The 23,161-nt window shown below is 36.3% G+C and overlaps 1 long non-coding RNA gene across 4 annotated transcripts in view; it reads right to left on the bottom strand.

Annotated features, from left to right (window-relative positions):
* Positions 1–16,483: 16,483 nt before the first annotated feature.
* Positions 16,484–23,161, bottom strand: part of LOC147998252 (uncharacterized) — a 177,582-nt gene continuing 170,904 nt past the window's right edge. For 3 of the 4 annotated variants that reach the window (XR_015646568.1, XR_015646570.1, XR_015646571.1), the window contains one exon: positions 20,824–22,935. This is a non-coding gene — a long non-coding RNA (uncharacterized LOC147998252). Of the gene's footprint in view, positions 16,705–20,823; positions 22,936–23,161 lie in introns of those variants that run through there. The other variant, XR_015646569.1, reaches the window with a different exon arrangement.

Raw genomic sequence — 23,161 nt, 5'->3', positions numbered from 1 at the left:
TTTTTTATCTTAGCAATCCTGACTGTAGTGAGGTGGAATCTCTGGGTTGTTTTGATTTGCATTTCCCTGATGACTAAGGATGCTGAATATTTCTTTATGTACTTTTCAGCCATTACATATTCCTCAGTTGAGAATTCTTTGTTTAGCTCTATACCTGGTTTTTAAATGGGATTATTTGACTCTCTAGAGTCTAACTTCTTTAGTTCTTTGTATGTATTAGATATTAGCCCTCTATCAGATGTAGGAGTGGTAAAGATCTTTTCCCAATCTGTTGGTTGTCATTTTGTCCTAATGAGAGTGTTCTTTGTCTTACAGAAGCTTTGCAATTTTATGAAGTGCCATTTGTTGATTCTTGATCTTAGAGCATAAGCCATTGGTGTTCTGTTCTCGAAAATTTCCCCAGTGCCCATGTTTTTGAGGCTCTTCCCCACTTTTTCTTCTATTTGTTTGAGTGTATCTGATTTTATGTGGAGGTCCTTGATCTACTTGTACTTGAGCTTTGTACAGGGCAGTAAGAATGGATTGACTTGCATTCTTCTACATGCTGACCTCCAGTTGAATCAGAACCATTTGTTGAAAATGCTATCATTTTTCTACTGATTGATTTTAGCGCCTTTGTCAAAGGTCAAGTGACTGTAGGTGTGTGGGTTCATTTCGGGGTTCAATTACATTCCATTGATCTCCCTGCCTGTCTCTGTACCAATACCATACATTTTTTTATCATCATTGCTCTGTAATACAGCTTAAGGTTAGGGATCCCTGCAGGATCTGGGTACAGTGAGTTGTGGCACAGGATCAGCTCAGGGCACAGGCAGAAACTGGAAGGGAAAATAATTTTATGAGGTCAACATCACTCATGATATTACATGGAAAGAATGAGACCAGTCAATATTCTTAGTGAGCCCCCACATACAAATTTCAGAGATATACTAGCAAAATATCCACCAGTATTTTAAATCAAACAAATAAGAGTATGAATTTTTATTTATTCAAACATTAATTCAGGGAAGTTTTAACACACAAAAATCAATGTAATATAATGTATTTAAAGAATGAAGTAGAAAAAAAACACATGATCATTTAATTTGACAAATGTAAGTTGATTTTTATATTAAATACTCCTAATACATGAATAAAACAAAACATTCAACATAATAAAATCACATACAGAATATCTACATCTAGTATCCTAATAGCAAAATACTGGAATTTATTTTTTAGATCAGAAGCAAGGCAAACGTGACCCTCCTTTGTCCTGTTGTACTCAATATCTTATTGGAAAACCCAGGCAGAGAACACCAACCCACTCACAGAACTTTCTACTTAAAATTTGTCTTAACTAAAAGAAATACAGGGACAAAAAATGGAGCAGAGACTGAAGAAATGGTCAACCAATTACTGGACCAAATTGAAACCCATCCATGGGCAGGCAACAATCCCTGCTATTATTAATGATACTCTGTCATGCTTGTAAGCAGGAGTCCAGCATAACTGGGCTCTGAGGGGCTCTATGCAGCAGCTGACTGAAACACATGCAGATACCCACAGCCAAATATGGGAAGGAGGTTGGGGACTCTTATGGAATAGTTGGGGGAAAGATTAAAGGGGATAGGAATGCCACAAGAGGACCAACAATGCCAACTTATCTGGACCCCTGGTATCTCTCAGAGACTGAACCACCAACCAAAAGACATACAGGGTGGAAGGAGACCCTTGTAACCTATGTCTCAGCTATGCAACTCAGTCTCCATATGGGACCCCAAGAACTGGATTGGAGGTTTTCCTTAAAGCTGTAGCCTGACTGTGGAATAATTTTCCCAACAGGGCTACCTTGTCTGGCCTCAGTGGGAGAGGATGTGCCTAATATGGCACAGACTTGATTCACCAGGATGGAGGAGTTATACAGGGTGGGGACCTACCTCTAACAGGAGAAAAGGAGGGTGGATGGGATGAGGGTTTCTGCAAGGAGTGGGGAACCATGAGGGTAGGCAGCATTTGTGATGTAAATAAATATAAAAAATAAAAAGAAAGCAAAAGAAATAGAAAAAATTACATTAAAGGGAAGAAATATAATGATCACTTTTACAAATCAATGTGAATTTATATAAAGAAAACATGAAAGATACAGAAAAGTTTGCTACTTATGAATCAATTTGGGAAGATTTTGTTATACAAAATCAAAAAGAGAATTGTCGAGTATCTGTAAAGTAATGCAAAATAAAAACTTATTAATGTTGTTAGGAAAGTGCTACTCTATCAACATTAATCTGGAGATTAATAAAATTCTGATATCACATTTTACAGATTTAGAGTAATCCACAAATTTATATGCAAAGAAAAAAGACAACAAACAAGTCAAGACAATTTTTAAGAGTAGGAACAAAACACCCAAGTTCATAGAGCTATAATGACTAAAATAGCCTGGCTCTGGCATAAAAGATGACAGATACAAAAATAGAACTGAAAAGAGGACCTGAAGTAATCTGAAAAAAAATCTCAACCAACTAATTCTTGACAAAGGCGCTAAAAACATACAGTGGGGAAAAGCCTTTTGAACAAATGTTGCAGACAAAACTGGGTACCTAGCCATAGAAACATGAAACTGGATCTATATCTTTATCTGCTTCACAAAATCAGTTTGAAATGGATTGAAACCTTTATTACAAAGTTATGTCACTGAAACTTCTAAATGAAAACATAGGTAATACTCATTAACCAGTGGACTAGACTAGTATTTTCTGAACAAAATACCAATAGCCCAGAAATTAGCTGCAAATACCAAGAGATATAACTACATGATATTATCAGCAGAACACACAGAGGACCCTAGAAAGGGACAAATATCTTTACCAGTTAGTTATACTTCAGAAAAGGGATTAATTTTCAGAATTTGCAAAGAATTGTAGGAATTAAATACCAAGGAAATAAAACTGACGATTAATAGGCTAATGAAATAGTTTTTAAAACCACAAACATCAAATAACTATTATAAAAAGTTTTTAACATCCCTTGTCAAAGTAGAACCTCCATACAACCCAGCTATTTCACTTATTGGATTATACACAGAGATCTCCATATTCTACCCCAGAGCTATTTGAATCCCCCATGCTTATTTTGGCTGTATTCATTGTGCTAAGGAAATGCAGCCAATGTACATCTTTAATCCTAGCACTCAGGAGGCAAGTGGATCTCTGTGAGTTTGAAGTCATCGTAGTCTACATAGTGAGTTCCATGCCAGCCAGAGCTACACAGTGAAGCTACAAGAAAGTAAATTCCTGTTGACATTAAAAAGTAAAACAAATAGTTATCTAAAACATGCCTGAAGACTTGGCTTAGCTAGGAGCAACGGCAGCTCTTCCAGAGGTCCAGAGTTCAATTGCCAGCGACCACAAGGTGGTTCACAACCATTTTTCATGGGATCTGATGCCCTCTTTTGTCAAGCAGGCATACATGAAGTGAGATCTTAGGAACTTGTCTTAAAAAAAGATACTTTGTGCATTTTCAAAACAATATAATTTTTGCTCTGAGAACAAGATGAATTCACAAAATTTCAGGAAAATAAATTTATTTAGACACATAATGAGGTCACCCAATCACAGAAAGACAAAACCCTGCATGTTCACACACACAGAGATCCTAGCCTATAATATATATATATATGTATATATATATGCACATAAATAAATAAAAAGACTAATAAGATGATAGTATATGTACTAATGAGTTGAAATGTATAGTGTACTTCTTGAAAGTTCATTGAATACTCTCTCAAAGTATAGCACATATTCAATGGTAAATATCCTTAAATGGGTGTGTTCTCATGTAATTCCATAAAGGCTTATTATCTTACTTGGAGAGCTGATTTTTAAATTGTTTTTCATTGTTTGAATATTCTTATAGGATTTGGTTCTTTGTAAATACTACAAAAGTTATTGTATTTTATTCTTTACACATGAAGTTTAGCCAACAAACAATAGAGTATGTATATTGTTAAATGTTTAAATTAATGATAATTTTGAAATTTCTGAGTTTTCCTGGAAATGCTAATTTATTGTCTCTGAATCTGAAAGAGAAGAAACATGCCTGGAATTTGTAAACTCTAAGAAACTTGTTTCTTTTTTCACTGTCTATTATAATTCTAAAATGTGTCACTGTTGCCGAATAAAATTACATTTTAAAAATTAAAAGATAAAAACTTACAAACTCTAATTATAGTACTATTCCAAAGAATAAATCATTTACAGAAAACATTAAGAGACTATATCAAAAATAAGAGACTATACCTAAAACTATAAAACCATTCTGGAAAGATGAGGATCACATAATTAAATAGAGGCATTCTAATGTTCATGAATTGGGGGCAATAATGTCAGCATGGCAATGCTAACTAATTCAGTGAAATATTCACTACAAGTTCAAAAATATTCTAATATTTTTCCAAAAACATTAAAAATTAATTTTAGCTTGCTATTGATTCTTTGTGAATTTCATATCATGCACCCTATTCCTGCTCATCATCCTGTCACTTCAAATCTACTTTTGCCTTTGAGACATCCCCCAAATTAAAAAAAAAAGCACACACACAAACAAACAAATCCCAAAGCATAAAAACCATCTCATTGTGGAAGCTGTAGTATGTCACATTGTACTTCATAGTATATCCCTCTGTCCACACATCTTCATTTGTAAATGTTCATTGCAGTGAGTCATTGGCTTGGTTTGAGACCTCTGGCTTCTGTGACACCATCAATATGAGATCCTCATTGGGATTCCTCATGATTATCCTGTTGTTGCCCTGTGTCATGGATTTCCTGAAGCTTTGGGACAGCACGACTGGCTCTTTCATACATCCCAATGGTTTGCAGATGATGTAGATTTTGAAGCGATTCAACTCAGAGCCCTGGGTTTTGGTGGGCCTGGGTGGAAGTTGAACTACTCAGTTCACCAGATTTCCCTTGCATTTACCACCATGGTGAGCTCTCCAGAACTGCTCTCATTAGATCACACAATGTGGCCATCAGCAGATGCAGGTTATAAGTGATTTGATAAGAGTCAATGGAAAAAAGGGGGCAAGTGCTTTATAAAGGGGGAAGGTAAAGACAGAAGGAGAGAGGACAGTAAAATAACAATAAAAGTGTTTGATAAAACTAAAATTTAAATACTATTATTTACCTATAATATACATAATTATTTGTCTTGAAGAAGCTGAAGGGGTTTGCAACACCATAGGAAGAACAATAGTATCAACCAACCAGACCACACCAGAGCTCCCAGGGACTAAACCACCAACCAAAGAGTACACATGGAGAGATCCATGGCTCCAGCTGCATATGTAGCAGAGGATGGCATTGTCCGGCATCAATAGGAGGAAAAGCCCTTGGTCCTGTGAAGGCTCAATTCCCCAATATAGGAGAATGCCATGGAGTTGAGGAGGAGTGGGTGGGATTGGGAGCATCTTCATAGAAGCAGGGGGAATGAGGAAGGGATAAAATTTGAAGTGTAATTATATAACATATCCAAGAAAATTAAAATTATATACATACATACATACATACATACATACATACATACATACATACATAATTCTGTGTATAAGTATATGTATATAGTTTCAATGAACTTTTCTCTTCTGGTTTAACATGCTACCAAAACCTAAGACCACCCAACAAAAAAAAAACAGTATCAGACTTTGGAAGCTCTCTTTGAGTCTGAAGGCATACAGCCTATTGATACTGCCCTTAGTTGCCCCCTACCAGATGTAGAAAATAAGTCCTTATTGCTGAAGACAACCTGCCCTTCAGAAAGAGACCCAGAGACCCCTGAGCTAAAACTCACTTCATGCCTCTTCTGTAAGGAGTCACCAGAAAGTGCCATGTAAGCTTCCAAAGAAGGAAGGCAACCAACAATCCTATCCAGCTATGATGCCTATAGCACATCAACAATTAAAATGACACAATAAACCCAAGGGTGTAGTAGTGGCATGCATACCTTAATGGTAACCATCAGCTCTTAATTGGGCTTTAGACCCACCTAAAAAGAATGAAGCCATCTCTAGTACTAGAAACCTAGGTAGCCAGGTACTCAGTGCCAGTGAACTCATAGTTATTGCAGGAAAACCTAACATCACTATTAAACTAAACTAGCATATTCCATAACAACAATCTAAACATTTGTCCTTATCCATATGTAGATTTAGTTTAAACCTCAGTAACTAGGAGATTTCTCTTTGCAACAGAGATCGCTACAGAATGCCACAACTAATCATAATGCAGAGTTGTGGCATATACTCACAATGAATACATATGCAAAACTCTTTTGTACCCATTGTAGAAGAGAGAATGGAAAGAGTGTGAAAAGAGTCAGAAAATCAGGAAGTTTGTTGTGAAAATTTTCACAGAGGAATGTCGGAAGCTACTCCCACATTGCAGTCAGAACATGAACTGAGCAAGAAGGACACCACCAGACTTGATAAAGTGGACAGAGGAACATTCAAAAGGTCTCAACCATATAAAAAGAATGAGAGGTAATGAAGTGATACTGAACGTGGGAGAAATAGTCTTCCTCAGGGAAAAGCATCCAATAGGAAATGATCAACCATGAAAACATACACACAAAACAGAGTGAGCAAGATATATTTAAGAATATCTACATATGTACATGCATATATGCAATAAGAATTAATAAAAAAAGAGGACATGAGTTTGAAAGGGAACAAGGAAGAGTATATGAGAATATTTGGAGGGAGAATATTTGATGAGGAAGATGTAATTATATTATAATCTCCAAATAAAATAAAAGTAATAAAAACTTTCATACAATTCTGTTGAACTTTGTGTAGATGAATAGTCCTAAAAAATCAAACCCCTCATATTTATTGCTTTTTAAAACATACAAAAGTTATAATAATTTAAACATTGAGACTGAAATGTGTTATTATGGTTGGAACAGAAAGTATCCCTATGTGTGTAATCATTGCTCCTATTTTTTCTTTTAGTGGATATGTTCTTTATTTACATTTCAAATGTTGTCCCCTTTCCTGGTTTCCCCTCCAGAAACACCCCATCCCATCCTCCCACCTCCTGCCTCTATGAGGGTGCTCCCCCACCTACTCACTACTCCCTTCTGCTTCCTCGCTCTAGTATTCTCCTGTACTGGGCCATCGAGCCTTCACAGGACCACTTAGCTCATGATATTTTTTAGCAGGTGCTAGAAACTTTTATGAGTTGGTACCACATTAAAAGGCATTGATCAGTAGAGATATGCATTTAGTAGCTATTCTAAGTCACTAGTATCTTTCTATCTGCTTCCTGTCTGCTATTCCTTATATATGTTGCCAGCACCATGATGTTCTGTGTCACTACAGTTCCAGAACAAGAGAACCTAGCATTATTAACTGAAATCTCTGGAAGCCTGAGCTATTTAATATCACCATGTATCTGTTCCCTAATGTGTCTTATCATAAGATAATTAGTTAACGCAAATCTAATATTCTCATTTATAGGCAAAAGAATTTGGTAACTATTTATGAAAGTAATTTGAAAATCTTTAATCAATAAGAAAATTGTATCTAAACCATGATTCAGTGTTGAATCCAGTCAGAATGGATACTATCAACAAGGCAAATGGTAACGATTGCTGGCATTAGTATTAAGGAATTAGAATTGTTCTAGTATTTTGGAGGGCATGTAAATTGACTTGATAAAGTCATTGTGGAAAATAGTATCACAATGACAAAATGAATTAAAAAACAAAATGTTGTGGCTGGAAAGATGACTCTGTAAGTGAAGTGCTTGCTGTGAACATATGATGACATGAGTTTTAGTCTCCAAGCACACATGAAAACATTGCTAAGTGTCGCAATGTACACTTGTAACCTTGGAAATGGTCAGAGTTAGGGGTTGGCAGGAAGATCCTAGGAACTCACAAACCAGTGAGCCTGTCTGAAACCAAAAGCCCCAGCTTTGGTAAGAGAACACATCACTAAATGAGGTGGAAAGGAATCAAATAACAGCCAAAATCAAGTTCAGCCCCACCTAAAGTTCATGCCTAGGGGCACAAACACATTGATCGTTACACATATTCAGGCCAGTCAATCATTATTAAAACTTACAATGTACACAGTTGAGTGAGACTAATGATGATTTCTGGGCATGCTCTGGTAGCCTGCATAGCGCATTCCAGCACTATGAAAGCTAGTCAGAAGGAATGAAACTTTCAATCAGTACCACCTTAACTTCTCCATGTCCCTTGACTCAAGTATCTTGGGCAATAAGATCTTACTTTGATGTTCTGCAGGGTGACTAAGAACAAAAACAATAGCGTGTAATATATGGAAAGGATCATTTATCTAATAACCATAGAGGCTGAGCATCTTTTTATGATGATGATCATTTATCCCACTAGTTTTCATTGTGCATCTTATGATTATCTTCTTTTGAGAAATACCTATTTCAATGCTACTTACATTGTTCTTTTTTGTTCATAGCACTTCCTTTGACATACATGCTTCTTAACTAATCAAGTTTTCTATTTTAACAACTATTTCTTGTTTTATTGCTACTACATCCTCTTTGCTGATCACTGGAGTTGGCTATGTGACAATTTCAAGCATGTATACAATTCATTCTGTTTACTCTCACCTTTGCCTTCTCTTTTGCCTCTCCTATGTCTGTCAACTCCTACTCTTTCCTAGAGGCTATTTTCCTAGATTTGTGTCTTTATGTTTGATTTTGTAACCCACCAATCTTAACCAAGACAGTATCTATGATATTTAATTTAGAACTATCCACTGGAGCCTGGTGAGGCCAGCAGAGGTTATGAAACTTAAAATAATGACTAGCCAGAATCTATCGAAAGCAAATAATACAGCAGTAATGGTAAGTCCTCCTAAGCCCATCCATCATCTATGCCTAAGTGTTGACTAGTTTGATTTTGTGAAGGTCATTTCCTGGACGTAGCTTCTCTGGGCTCATCATTGTAGTGCCTATGCCTTTGAAGATGTCATTTTGCAACCCCTCTGTTCTCTGTCTCTTACCTTCTACCCATTATTCTATGGCATTCTATAACTTTTAAATTAGTGCTATAAATATGCTCTTCTGGGTCATGTATTTAAAATTCACTTATTCTCAGTGTATTTAGCAAGGATAAGTTTCTATATTAATCATCGCTGAATGGAAATTCTCTTCCTTTGAAGAAGATAACCTACATGAAATACAGTTCTAGTTATACCCTATTGTTGTGGTAGAGGAGAGGGCTTATTTCAGCTTATAGATTATATTCCACTATGAAGAAATGTCAGGACAGGAACCTGGAGGAAGGAAGTGGAGTGGAGACAATAAAAGAACATTGCTTATTGCCTTGATCCTCTTGGCTTGCCTAGCTTGTTTTCTTATGCCACATAATAACACATGACCAAGGGAATCAATCACCCCTATTGAGCAGGCCCTCTAGCAAGAATAATTAATATAGAAAATATCTCACAGACTTGCCTACAGGCCAGTCTGATAGAGGTGTTTTCTCAAGTAAGGTTTCTACTTCTCAAATGACTTTAGCTTTGTCAAGATGACACAATCTAACCAGCACAAACAGGTAGCACCTATGATTTAATTTTACACATGTACTCATTGGTTAAATGTTCTCCAACACAATTATATAGGCCAATTAAAATATGTACCTGTTTTCCAGAAGAAAATCAGATTGTGTAGAAAGAAATTGTCACATAAAAACAATAGAAAGAAAAAATAATGTTCCCTTTAAAATCTTTTGGGACATTCTCTTCTTATCACATTTTCTCATGAAATAAATTGGCACCTGTCATGTATCTTAGATTATAAATACTCATCATAGTGAGTGCACCTGGCCATCACAAGTTTTTGAAATAGGCATCACAGTTTGTTATGATTTTATTGATGAAAAATCAAGTTCAGAAAAAATTGATTTGCTTTGGATCTCAAAGCAAATAATGAAGAACTATGACCAGAATGCCAAGTTTCTAGTTACTGCTATCACCTACATGCTCATATTTGCTTCTTCCCTTCCTTGCTCCTTCCTTCCTTCATTTATTCCATTTCCTTACCTTCACTACATTTTTCTTTAGTTACAGTCTAACACATTTAATTTTTGTTACATGTTGTGCAACATTTTGGGTTTCTGTACATTTACACATACATGTATAATATAACTTGCAAATATTAGCCCAAACTCCTCTCTTTCTCAATCCCCATCTCCATCCCTATTCCCCTTCCCCTCTCCATCTTTATTTCCATCTGTCCCTCTTTCCTAACCCATTCCGCTGGTCTCCTTTCTCTTTACAAATATTCTTCCTTCTAACTAGATGACTGTCTGTCTGTCTGTCTGTCTGTCTGTCTGTCTCTCACACATATTCACATACACACACACATCTTCACATATGATAGAAAAATGTAATATTTTTAAGTCAAGCATGCCATGATTTACGTGGTAATTTCTGATTTCATCCATTTCTTGAAATGACATAATTTCTTCCAGTGAAAATGATATTTATGAAGTAGATACAGATGTGGAAGGGGGGGCAAATACCTAACACTAAGGATGTTTGGGAAAATCTATAGGAACCTAATTGTTTATGTTACACACACACACACACACACACACACACACACACACACACACACACAGAGAGAGAGAGAGAGAGAGAGAGAGAGAGAGAGAGAGAGAGAGCTATGTAGTGGATTTGTTTTAATGTGTGCATTATGGGTTCCCAAAGTGCATGAGATTCCCACATATGAGATATGAGATGCAGAGGGTCTCTGCCTTCAGCTGGTTGTGATTGGCAAATAAAGTTGCCAGCAGCTAATGGCTGGGAAGGTAGACAGAGGGAGACTTGAGATTTCTGGGGCAAGGGAAGCCAGAGAAGAGAACAGATTTAGAACCAGAATGCTGGGAAGCAAAAGGATTGCATTTGAGAGCTGGAGAATGGAGAACATACAACTACGTAAGAGCTGTGGAAGAGCAGACCCAAGGGGCCTCTCCATTTAGGTCTAGGGTAGCAAAGATGGACTATAGACTTTGGTAAGTAATAATTCTGAAGGGGAGGCATTAACAATGTGGAAGATTGGGAGTGACCTAGACATTGAGCTGTTTAAGGAATATTAAAATAGAAAGCTGACTGTGCAAGGAATGCATGCTGCTGCTGACAGGGCAATGTGATTAGGTCTAAGCAGTTAATGCAGCATAGATACACAGGGGTTGGGTGGGTGGTGGGTGGGTAGGACCAGAGCAAACTTGTCTTCTGGAAATGACAGGACCACTGCAGTAGTGTAGTCATAACAGCTGTAATTGCCTTCACAGTGTCTGTACAAGAGAGATAATATCCATAGGCAAACTTTTCCTAGCCCTGCTACTGAGATTGAGACTGAAACAGAAGCAGAGGTTGGATGAATTTTCACTGAAACTGTTTGGGTTGAAGATTGATACTGGAAGAAGATTAGAATTGTAGAAAGGGGAAAACGATGTTAGAAAGTTAATACGGCTTACTCCAGATCCTTGGATCTCAAGGGAGGTTTTTGCAGAGAACTTGCCCTTAGATATAATTAAATATGGGAGGAGATGGGGGAGAAGTACAGAGGGTCAGGAATTTGAAAGTAGGTAGTGAGGGAGGGGGAACTGGGAGTAGCCACTAGAAAGACCCAGAATCCAGGGACCCAAGAGGTTCCCAGGACACAACAGGGAAAACATTAGCTGAAATACCCAACAAAGGGGAGAAAGAACCTGTAAAGACCATATCCAGTGGATAGGCATGGCTGCTGGTGAGGGATGGGGTCACCTACCCTGTTCAAAAATATTAACCCAGAATTCCTCCTGTCAAAAGGAAATGCAGGGACAAAGAGTGGAGCAGAAACTGAAGAAAAGTCCATTCAGAGACTGCCACTGCTAGGGATCTATCCCATCTGCAGATACCAAACCAAGACACTATTGTTGATACCAAGAACTGCTTACCTACAGGAACCTGGTATAGCTGTCACCTGAGAGGCTTTGCCAGAGCCTGACAAATTAAGAGGCAGATGTTTGCAGCCAACCATTGAACTGAGAACTGGGTCCCCATTGGAGGAGTAAGAGAAAGGACTGAAGGAGTTCAAGGGATTTTCAACCCCATAAGAACAACAATATCAACCAACCAGAGCTCCCAGGGACTAAATCATCATCCAAAGAGTACACATGGACAGAACCATGACTCTAGCTGCATATGTAGCAGAGGATGGCCTTGTTGGGGATATCAATGGGAGGAAAGGCCCTTGTTCCTGTGGTGGTTTGAAGACCCAGGATAGGGGAATGCTAGGGTGCTGAGGTAGGAGTGGGTAAGCAGATGGGGGAGCACCCTCATGGAAACAGGGTTGTTATAGGGGACTTGTGGAGGGGAACCTAAGGAGGATAACAATTGAAACGTAAGTAAATAAAATAAACAATAAAAATTTTAAAAAACACACAAAAACCCATCTCTCTCTGTCCTTCTGTCATTTATCCTGATTTATCAAGCATTATGTACATTTTTCAAACTAGTGTTTTATTCATAGATCAGATATACTAACAAGATATATATTAATATCTCAGAATTGCACTTTAAAAGTAGAGTTTGAACTTACCATAAAGAAGTGATGAAAGTTATCCAGAGATTTATACCTAATATCCACTTATAAGAGAGTACTTACCATGCATGCCCATTTGGGTCTGGTTTACCTCAGTCAGGAGAATATTTTCTTTTCTTTTTTTTTTCTACTTTTGAACTTTATTACCTTGACTACAATAATCTACTACTTTTACATGGTTTCAACTTTCAGAAAATCAGGCAGTTAGAAGTCAGAAGTAATTAGCAGTTGATATATATATATATATATATATATATATATATATATATATATATATATATACACACACACACATATATGCACAGAGGGCTTTTGCCAGCATTAAAAAATCTTGTCATATTTGAGAAAATGTTCCAATATGGTACATATGCTCATTCATGTGTGTAAACCTATGGTTTTAGTGCCTTGCCAATACAAATATGGTTTGCATTATAAGCTGAAATGAGGGCAAGATTGCATGTTTATCCCTCAGAATCAAAGTGCCCACCTCTTTGTTTTTGTGCTTCCTTTGTTTCTTTTCTTACTCTTGCTGTTTCACTTCTTGGAGAAAATAGTGAGGGATGTAGGGATCATGTTAGTTTCGTCAGTGAATTCATTCTGGTTCTCTCCATACTTGTTCTTCCTTTCAAGTCTACTGACACCTCTCTTTTAATCTCCATCATGGCCAGAGTTTGGAGAAGAGGCCCTATGTCTCAGTAGAGTGGAATTATGATTTCTTTTTTTTTAAATTTAGAGAATACTTTATTAGTTTTTGTAATCAAACCCACGTAGATAAGACCTTACATATTTAATACAGTGTGTTACCCCTGTACAAATGGAAAAAACTTAAGTTCAACATTTCTAGACCAATATGGCTGTTAATTTCTGTACAGTGCCAACTCAACACAGTAAACGGGGATACTTTTTTCCAAAGTTCACAGCACAGCTAAAGTTTCAAAAAATTCAAATTATATATCTGTATATATATATTTATATTTATATAAAAAGACCAATAATAGCAGTGTGTTATGCATCAACAGCAGCAACAGCTTTTCCAGGTTCTGCAGTCATCTGAACAAAACTGTAGAGACATCCAGCACACTCCATTAAAAAAAAAAGTAAAAAAACAAAACCCAAGAAAACAGCACAGTTCTGTTACTCTTGTGGTACCTGGCACCATTTTTTTTAAATTAGCTTCTCAATCATCATCTGGAAAGAAAACATTCTGAGCAACATCATTAAAAATAGCTCTGATAAAGCACGGTCACTACTACGTATCATAAAGCAGGTACAAGCTATTTTACATCCACAGAGGTATGCTACAGTACTGTCCTACATCTATAATACTAGAGGATACAATTTAAAAGGCATTATTTAGGAGAATATTTTCTAGTTCTATCTATTTACCTGGAAAATTCATGATGTCTTTGTCTTTAATAGTGGAATAGCATTCCATTGTGTAGAGGTACCACATTTTCTTTATTCATTCTTTAATTGAGGGACATTTTTGTTCTTTCTAGTTTCTGGCCATTAAATAAGGCTGCTATGAACATAGTAGAGCATGTGTCCTTGTGGGATTGTGGAGCATCTTTTGAGTATATGCCCAGGAGTGATATAGCTGGGTCTTCAGGTAGAAATATTTCCAATTTTCTGAGGAATCACCAGATTGATTTCCAGAGTGATTGTACAAGTTTGCTATTCCCCTAACAATGGAGTAGTGTTCTGTTTTCTCCACATCCTTGTCAACATGTGCTGTCACATGAGTTTTTGACCTTAGCCATTCTGATTAGTGTAAGGTGGAATGACAGGGTAATTTTGATTTCCATTTCCCTGATAACTAAGGACATTGAACATTTCTTTAGGTGTGTCTCTGTTATTTGAGATTCCTTTGTTGAGAATTCTGTTTAGCTCTGAACTCCATTTTTTAATTGGGTTAATTGGGTTGTTGGTGTTGAACTCGTTGATTTTTTAATATATTTTGAATATTAGCCCTCTGGTGTAGAGTTTGTGAAGAAGTTTTCCAATTCTACAGGTTGTTATTTTGTCCTACTAAATGTCCTTTGCCTTACAGAAGCTTTTCAGTTTCATGAAGTTCCACTTGTTAATTGTTGATCGTAGTGTTTTAGCTATGGGTATTATGTTCATGAAGTTGTCTCCTCTATCAAAGTGTTCAAAGGCTTTTCCCCACTATCTTGTTTTTATGTTGAGGTCTTATATCCACATGGACTTTGAATTTTGGAGGACCCAAGGGAGGATGCTTGATTTTTACTCAGAAGGGGAAATAAAATAGACCTTGGAGGTTAAGGGAGGAGAGAATCAGGCAGGAGAGGGGATGGAGAGGGAATGCGGCAGGGGGATTATTTGTGGGGAAAGCTGGAGAGAAATAGAAAAGAAATCAGTCCAGCCAGGTTGGAGAACACATCTCCAAGATGTGCCAGAGACCTGGAACAAGAGGAAACCTCAGTGAGTCTATGAGTGTGACTCTAGCTGAAAGTGGGGAATTTGGAGTCCTTCAGCCAGGCAGGACTCCCAATGGAGGATAAGTACACTTATCCACCCACAAAAACTTCTGTTCAAAGTTTGTCCTGTCTACAAGATGTGCAGGGACAAAGATGAAGCAGAAACAGAAGAAATGGACAATCGATGAGTAGAGCAACTTGACAGCCATCCAAAGGGCAAGAATCAACCCCTGACAGTATTATGATACTCTGTTATGCATGCAGACAGGGGTTTAGCATAACTGTCCTCTGAGAGGCTCCACCTAGGAGACAATGAAAACATGTAAAGACCACTGCCAAAGATTAGATGGAACTCTGGGTGTCTTGTGGAAGACTTGGGGGAAGTATTGAGGGGCCTGGAAATGATAGGGACTCCACAGGAAGACCAACAGTATCAACTAACATGGACACTTGGGGGCTCCCAGAGACAGAATCGGTAACCATAGAGCATACAAGGGCTGGATCTGCCTCCCCCCAAATATGTATGTTTTGTGTGTGTGTGTGTGTGTGTGTGTGTGTGTGTGTTCTTCATGAGGCTAACCCTGCCTGTGTTGCCTGCTTGTGGATCTTGTTCCCCTAACTGCCTATCTTATCTGTCCTCAGTGGTAAAGGATGTGCCTGGTCTTGCAGTGACTTGATTTGCCAGGGTGTGATGATACCCAGGAGGGCTTCTCCCTTCTTAGAAGAGGAGATGGGGGTTGTGGGAGTAGCTGTGTGAGGGGGGACTGGGAGGAGGGGAGATGGCTGTGATTGGGAAGTAAAATGAATAAATAAATTAATGGAGAAAAGGAAGTGATAAATGTTCCAAGTGGTAGTTATGTAAATAACTGAGTTAACTATTATGTCATATGTGAATGAGTCAAAACATTATATAATACCTAATAAATTTGGACAATTATTAAGTGACAATCAAAAAAAGAGAATAATATGAAATGAAATATTTGAGAGTGTGATTAATATTACTTGAGAAAAAGAAATTCTTGGCCTTATGAAGACATTTTACACAGCAATTGCTCGGCAAATTCATGACCTTTCCCTCCATAGTTTTCCATGCCAGTTTAAATAGCACTTTTCTCCTTTAACATCTGTTTCTATTTTCCTTCAAATTCTTATTCAGAATTGGCAATTTGGCCTGGTGACTTGATAAGTAATAAGAAGAGTCTGATTCCTGTTCTCAGCTGGTTAAGATTCGCTACCCCATCAATAGTCTTCTGATATCTGACTGCTTTTCTTCTGTTTCCTAACTTATTACTCATTTGAAGGCCTTGAATTCTGGGGATACTTATCCTGCTATGGTTTTGAATTCAAAACTGTGGTTTTGAATGAAGAGAACAACACTTGTGACCTCAGTTAAAGCTTCTTACATAATGAATCATAGCCATATTTGTCTCAAATATATTTTTACTTTTCACAACTTTTTTGTTCAAAATTTCAGACTTTTTCCAGCATATTATTGTAGAGATTAGATTATATTGCAGTTAAAATATATTGCAGAGGAAATTAATTCATTAACATTAATCCTTCATACTATATCAGACAGAGTGCTGGTGCAGAGAACACAAAAATAAATAATTTATAGTTCCAGGCCGCAATGAGTTCACATTCTGGTTGAAGGAGAGAGAAGGGAAAATATAAACAATTAAAATATGTTGGATTAAGGGTTATCATAGGAGTAAGCATAAGATGCTTAACCTAGCCTAGTGTGGAGTGAACAGAGTCAAGGAAGCTTAAAAGTCCTAATATACTCATCCCTAGTACTCACAGTCTCCAATATTATGTAGCAAAGCTCATCTGGATAAACACATCATAAAAGAGACAAAAGACTTACAGTTAGTCAATAAAATTATATAGGGACAAGCGCTCAAAATAGCACTGCATTTGGAGTTTTATTCTTTGTAACCATTGCCTTAAATTTCCTCATAATTTAACTGTAAGGTTGTATTTTGTAAGTATAGTCCAGTGGGGTAACAGACATTGAAACCCATCTCCTGTTTTTGTTCTGACACTCTAGGATAGATTATTGGCCTCTTTCTATCCCCTTTCTTCCCTTCTAAGTACCTACTTGAACTCTTATTTCTCTTACTTTCTACTAGGAACTTTTTCAATTTTTGCATCTAGTAGTGGTCTAGAAACATAGGTGGGGTTTCCATGTGTGTGGAACATGGTATTTCAGTTGGAAAAGGTGCTGGCATCCAGCACCATGACAATTTCACAAATCAACTGGTTTAAGACTCCTTGGTCACATGCAATTCTTGTTTCTAATGTATACTTAAGACACTGTCACCTATGTGGTTGATCCCACCTAAGTTGAAGAGAATCTGCAGGAAAAGAAGACTTTTGGCTGAACTTTCCCAGTGTCCACAGTATACAGTTCCAGTGACTAGGGTGATAAGAAAGGTAATAGACAACATTCATGAGCTAGTGTGTGTATATATATGTATATTGAAGATTTGTACTCTGCAGTCGACCTACAAATATTTCCATTAATTATATCTCTCTTCAAGATCGCTTTGTAGACCAGTAGCTTTTCTTTCTCTTTTCAACTTCTCAAGCTTGGATTATTTGTGTCTTCTGGCCAGGGGAAAGCATCCTCAATAATAATTTCTGTAATTTTGTGATTATGTACATAATCACAAAAATCCTCCGATACTTAAATTTGTACTTTGACCTGCTATTATATTAAATAGCATAACAAAAGTTAGACTGAAATCCCATTAATAGCTTTTGTTTTAACCTTGGAACATAAAACAACAAATAAAAATATGAACAGAGGAGATATATTATGGAAGAATTGAAAATTATTTATATTTTAGTATATTAAAAGCTCAATTTCTCTATTGTTTAGGCATGCGGCTTTAGGCTTTTATTCCCAAAAATGCATGTTTATGGAGCCAACTATGGGAAGAAGTAATGGTACAAAAACTCCAAAATCATATAATAAAGGTTAATGTAGCTTAATAGTATTCTTTCTCAAATCACCTTCTCTATCAAAGATCAACTTCTCTAAATTTTCTGTCATAGGACAGAGCAGTATTTACAGAGAAGTTTATATGGTAAGGAATTATAATTACTTATTATTAAGGATTCAATGAACCCAAGTATTATAACAACCATCTAAGTGAGCTTTTAAGTACATATGCTAACTCCAGATCGTGGCACTCCAGACACATTCTTGACTACATTCTTATAGGACCTGAAACCAGAATTATAACTTTATATGAGATGACAGCTAATATTTTAAGCTTCTGTATTTGTTTGTACCATTAGGTAATTAACATAAAAACATATGGGATTGTTTGGGGACTGACAAGTTAGTTGACAAATAAATATCTCTATTGTCATGGAGTTTGGGGAAAGAGCAGATGTTGTGTAGATAATATCTGTGAAGGAGAAAATTTAGTAGTAGGCATTTGTGTAGTGATCTAAACAGAGCTGGAGATTTTTCTTTTTTAGAGCTGGGGATTTTTATGTTAAGAGCTGGAATGTTAGGCAAAACTAGATAAATGATCCTTTTAATTAAACTGATGAGCAAGATAAGGATATTGAAAAAAATAGGGGAAATGATTACATGGATGAAGCTAGACATGAGGTAGATGAAATAATTAGGGGTTTTTAAAAAGAAGGTTCATTACTGCTCAATTTATGTTGTCTAATTTTGAATGATATAAACCTCTATCATTTTCTTAATACATCAGTAAAGTGTGCTACATGTTGAAATTTGATTCACTCTTTTCTGGGTGTAGAGATAAAAAGGAAATTTTGTGCCTTACAAGAAGATTGAATAATATAATAAGATACCAGAAAACTTGCAATTGCTGATCACAGGTTCCAGAAACATTCAGATTTCCAATCACACCACCAAAATCTCAAGAAGCACACTGTATTTTCTATATATCACAGACAAGTGATTCGAATACTTTTCTTAGATTTTAAGAACTAGAAATAAAGACACAAGTTCCCTTTTCGTATAACCTAGATCCCTGCTTGCTGGTATTTTTTCGTTTGTGCAGGATGCAGAATAATACCATATGTATTTTGAAAACTAATAATGTTGCTGAATATTAAATATTATATGTGATACTATTTCCCCAATATCCATTTAACCTCCCTTTTCATATTTATTTCCCCTTTGAGTAGTCATTATTTTCCCTTTAGGTAGTTTTATTTATATTTAATGTCATATATTCAAACTTTCACAGTGAATAAAGTAGGTTACCTTCACATTTGACTTATCTTAGAGGAATTATAAAAGTTGATTCTTAGATACTCCCTTATACAAACTTATTCATTTTGATTCTATTATATTAAAAGTTATTTTTATTATATGAGGCCAATGAGGCAATGAATCAAGAAGGGACAATTGATGTCCATTATTATCAAACTTGTATTCTAACCCCAGCCACTGTTGAAGGAGGAAAATAGCACTTGCATATTGTCATCTGATCTTTACACTCATGCTATGGCACATATGTGCACACACATATACACATACACATAAATAAATAAATAAATATGTAAATGTGATAATATTTTTAAAAAGAAGACATAATTATGAGTTTGTATTATTTAAGCACAAAAAATTTAAGAACAATGAAGCATTCATTTTCAATGACAGATGTGTTTCAAATATCTCTGCTAATTAGATACATAGTTCCCATTCTGACAAAATAAAATAAAACTTATTTCGATCTTGTATGAGTACATTGAATTCCAGACGAAATGTGGAAGATGTGAATTAAAAGTGGTATTAAGAATGTTTAGGGGTTGACTAATTATAAGGTAGTAATTTCATGTGTGAAGTTACTCAAATGTAAAAAGTTAAAATCTAGTATGACATTGAACTGAATTAATAAATTTTGATGTGATTAGAGTTTGAAGGGGATAAAGGATCAACTGGAGTGTGTCAATGAGGAAGTATTAATTTGTAAAAGATGCTAGTGCCCAGGTTGCAAGTGAGGAATGGTTGGTAGAGATAGAACCAGCTAGCCAGAGCAAGGATAGTCAAGGAGACAATCTCTCTGTGTGTAGATACTTGAAGGACTACTATGCATGGTCAGGGGAATGTGGGATAGAATTTGCTAAGAAAGAATGACTCTCTAATTTCTTCCATTAATTTCAAAATGTCTCAAGAATGTGTAGGGCACACAAAAGAGAATAGTTGAAAATAAAATATAAAATTATATAGAGTTATGAAATTTTCAAACAAACAAAATAATTTCTTTTAGTGATACTCTGGAAGTCTTAAAATGGCATATAAAGATTATGTATTGTAATTGTAAGGATAGTGGAATCAATTGGTAGTTTTATATCTCAGGTATAACATAACATGATTGCATATGTAGCAATAACTACAAATAACACAAACAAAATCTGTGACCTGTCTTTGACGCCCTTATTTCAGCTTTTCAATTTTATGCATATATAATATATGTATTATATATTGTTCACTGCCCAGAATGCCAAAAATTGCATATTTTATTTTCTATTATGTATTTCACAATTATTATATTTTACTTGACACATGCTGAAGATTGTGTAGGATCTGTAAATAAGAGATATCTTCTTTATCACAGATATCTTCTTTTAATATTTATATTTTGTTTTCCTGAATATACTGTAGTTTTACAACTCATAGGGATTCCATGAAGGTTCATAATATGAATGTGACATGAATGATCATGCCTAGTTTTTTTTTTTTTTTGTTTTGTTTTGGGGTTTTTTTTGGAAGTTTGCTTTAACTGGCAACACTAGAGAATTAAGAACCTGGAACAGAGAAACCAATTAAGAGGATCAATGATAGAATGTATGAGAAAGCACTTTTCCACTATAATGCACTAAATAAATCTGAGTTATTATGATTATAATTCATGTCAGAGTTAATGAGGGGCTTGAGCTCATGATTTCTGACTCCCAATCTAGGGCCTTCTTTCCACATCATGTTCTTTGGGCAACTCCACCCAGCCTTGCCATTTGGACTTGTGGTAATGCTGACAATTAAGGCTCTTATAGTGCTTTGGCATTTCTGAGGGCTTGGTACTCAGAGCTTATGGCACTTCCTAGCACCCAGTGAGGTAGACTCACCCATGATTCACAACTGGCAAAGTGACATTTAAAGCAGATATACAACATAGTGTAGCTCAGTAGGAGAGAAAAACATCAGTGTCTTGGGAAAGAGACACTATATTAACATCAGACTAGGAGAATGAGACTAGCACAGTAAAGGTGGAGGACCTGAAAGCAGAACAGAGGAAAGACAAACAAGTTTCCCATCAAAGAAACATGCCCACGTAGCTTACTATTTTGCCTCTGGCATATAACAGTTGATAAAAATGTTTGTGATTTGAACCTGAAAATCACTTTCAAAAATATGTCTTTTATCCACCCCCTCTGAAATGTGATATAAATAGAATAAAGGAAAGGGAAGAAATGGCTAGGGTCTAGCCCTTAGGCAATTGTTTATAATGTCATGTTGTAGTGTCCAAAATCTTTGCAAATAGGACCTCTTTGATCCATTCCTATGAGGCAAATATTTTACCCTTCTCTCCCTGGGAAGATTTAACCTCAAGGTGGCCTAAAGGTTCCACATTTGATATGTGGCAGAATTGGAAGTATGGCACTTGAATGTCCAATTCATAGTCTTGTGGACTTTCCATTGTACCACAATGTACCTGTATGAACCATTAAATAGTACTATCATAGGAATTAACAAAAACAGATCATTTAAGCCCCAATAGAGCCATTCAGAGAGAAAACAAGATGACAAAGCTCCAGAAAATTGCTGGGTTAAGGTGCCAGCCCTTGTTTAGAGGCCAAATTAGATAGTCTTTGAACTTTGCTTTCTGAGGAGGGATGTTTGTATATTTGTAGCTTTTCGTAGGAGGAAGCATTGGGGGAGAGATCAAATAACAGCTTTTTTAAGGTGAGAAACTCCAAAGAGACAACACTATAGAGTGTGGAGTATTTTTTTTCAAGGTGAATAATGAATGAATTGTGTGCCACATAGTAAATACTTAGTAAGTTGTTTAAAGATTTGAAAGATTTAGATTCATCTAGGGGTCAGGCAAATAGAAGCTCATTTTCCTTTGTTTTGTAGTTCCTTTTTCATTCATTCTGTAATGAGACAGTCTTTCTCAACAGGTTCTTCATTAAATTCACAACACTCCCTGATTCTGTGCTTTCCCCAAACCAATGGAATATCTAGTCCTAACATGCTCTGCCACCTTTGCTACACTGTTGAAGAACTGTGTAACTGCTTTCACCACTCTGAATGTACAGACTACATGTACATGAACTCTAGTCAGATGTAATGAAACTTCTAAACTAGTCCCCTGTATCTTTGAAGTGGTCTAGGCATCTATTACATTTGAGAAATTAAAGGCAATTGAAATAAAATCAATCTTGTCTAATTGTGCTTATACCATTCAAATAACCAAAGTAAAAATAGTCATAGGCTGTCTGTTTCTTAAGGCATAGGATCAGGTTAAATGAGAATAGAGATCTTCAGAAGCCTAGAGATATAGAATATGCTACCTGTCTTAGTTATATGATGGTAGCCAGGAGGGACACAACAACTATCAGAAGCTTCTCCTGAGGCACTGTAATAAATTTTTGTTGACTGAGCTGGTTGTTAGTCAGGCATTGTGTGAGTTAATCCCAATGAGGTAAAAAAGTACTACACCTCATGGAATTGCATAACCAGGAAATGCATAACTGAGAATCTAATTAGATTGAATCTAGAAGAAAGTGGTCAGTGACACCTTCAGGGCTTTCTACAGGAGGTCGTGTCTAGTCTCTGTCTTAAAGAAGGTGTAATGTGTAGAGACTTGAGGAAATGCCTGCAAGGAAAGATAGGAGCAAACATGTGAGAAGGATCTAGTTTTTTGGGATAAGTATACATGAAATTAACATTTTTTTTTACTAAGAACTGCTGAAACCCAGAAAACACTGAGCCTAACTTTTCTACTTTTTAGAATCATAAAGGTATACATAATTCATTTTCTAAGGTAATAAAGCTACTGTGCAGCCAACCCAACAGTAGAACACACGTGTGCTGAATCGTAG

This window comes from Rattus norvegicus, chromosome X (assembly GCF_021556685.1).
Source record: "Rattus norvegicus strain SHRSP/BbbUtx chromosome X, alternate assembly SHRSP_T2T, whole genome shotgun sequence".
In the NCBI taxonomy this organism is placed as follows: Eukaryota; Metazoa; Chordata; class Mammalia; order Rodentia; family Muridae; genus Rattus; species Rattus norvegicus.
This window is presented reverse-complemented; position numbering and strand designations above follow the sequence as displayed.